The following is a 1,335-nucleotide window of genomic DNA, read 5'->3' as shown; positions in this document are numbered from 1 at the left end:
ATATGAATGGCCATGGTATTGGAACGGGATGTCCAACGTTTGGCCATACGTTCCTCTTAAGCAGACCACTAAAACCGCTAGCGGCCAAACACGACACCAATGGCTCTCCATGAAGTGTACCATGAAGGGCTGACTAAGTCCCATTGGGAAGATCTCCCTTCACTTCCTGCCTCGGAGACAGCGAGAGGAAATCCCTCCAGTAAAGGAAATCCTCAACTGACCGCATGTCCCCGTTGGAAGACGTCCAGTCTAGTCCTGTCCTAGTGAAGACTCAACATTTTGGATCTTCTATCACTTTCTGTCCCGGGGGGGAGTCACCAGGACATAATGAGGGAGTAAATCCCTCCAGCAGAAGCTGAGACAGCCACGGAAAACGAACAAGGGTTCTAATCTCCTAATCTCTCACCAAGTTGGCTTTAGATGCCCCGCGATCCCACGGGGAACACTTAAAATGCCCCTTTGGCTAGAGTAGACCATCGTGGTATTGTTGCCCAACCACGTAGGAAGCAGTAAGGGTGCCACACCAATGGCCAAAGAGGTCATTGGTTACCTCATTGGTAGGTCGAAGAGAGCCAACGCATTTTGGGGGTTCAGACACCCCTCCTCCATCAGGGGTTGTATATAATGTAACCTCATTGGCTGGACACGACTGGATTAGGATGATGGTCATATGTACAAGGTCCTACAACCAGCAGATTCTGATTTGGAAGCCTACAACTCCCATCAGCCACCATGGCAGAGCTCAATGGAGGACACGCATGGAGAAGTCAGTCCAGTGACTACATGCCCCAGCCCTATAACGGTAGCTCCGTACAGACCTGGGGCTGGGGTAATAGTCTGCAGATCGATGGCACAACCAATTGCGCAAAATGAGGCGTCACCTTCATTGAGCTCCACTACGCTTCCCAGGCTTGGCGTTACTTGAGTTCAAGCTCCTGGCCACCCCTCACATCACTGAGTATACGGCCCATAGGAAAGAGCACCACTAGCGGATGGCATAACCCAATCACTGAATCTCTCGGTCATAAAAATCAACCCCTGGTGATCCTACCACGGTGGTCTTTGTGCAGGCACTTCCTGTTACAGGGTGACAACGCTCTGACCGGTCTCTTAATTCAGCTCCAGCGTTGTCACTCTGCCCTGTGACATGGGTGTTTGATGGTGTCAATGCACATTACCCACCCCAAGATATGCCATGCAGTGCATGCAGACAGGAAGTGACTGCAAAGAGGCTGCAGGAGATCACCAGCACTGAAATGTAACAAAGGAAGAAAAAAAAAAAAAGGATATAAAAGAAACAAAATGACAATTGTTACAGAACTCCGGTTCAGGTCC

The 1,335-nt window shown here is 50.0% G+C and overlaps 1 protein-coding gene across 1 annotated transcript in view; it reads right to left on the bottom strand.

Moving 5' to 3' along the window:
• SHROOM4 (shroom family member 4) overlaps window positions 1–1,335 on the bottom strand; it is a 62,783-nt gene that overhangs the window by 60,450 nt on the left and 998 nt on the right. The window lies entirely within an intron of this gene.

The sequence above is a fragment of the Nanorana parkeri genome, unplaced genomic scaffold, assembly GCF_000935625.1.
Source record: "Nanorana parkeri isolate BGI_ZX_2015 unplaced genomic scaffold, ASM93562v1 scaffold81, whole genome shotgun sequence".
Classification (NCBI taxonomy): domain Eukaryota; kingdom Metazoa; phylum Chordata; class Amphibia; order Anura; family Dicroglossidae; genus Nanorana; species Nanorana parkeri.
Note: the sequence above shows the minus strand (reverse complement) of the source record. Positions and strands in the feature narration are given on the sequence as shown.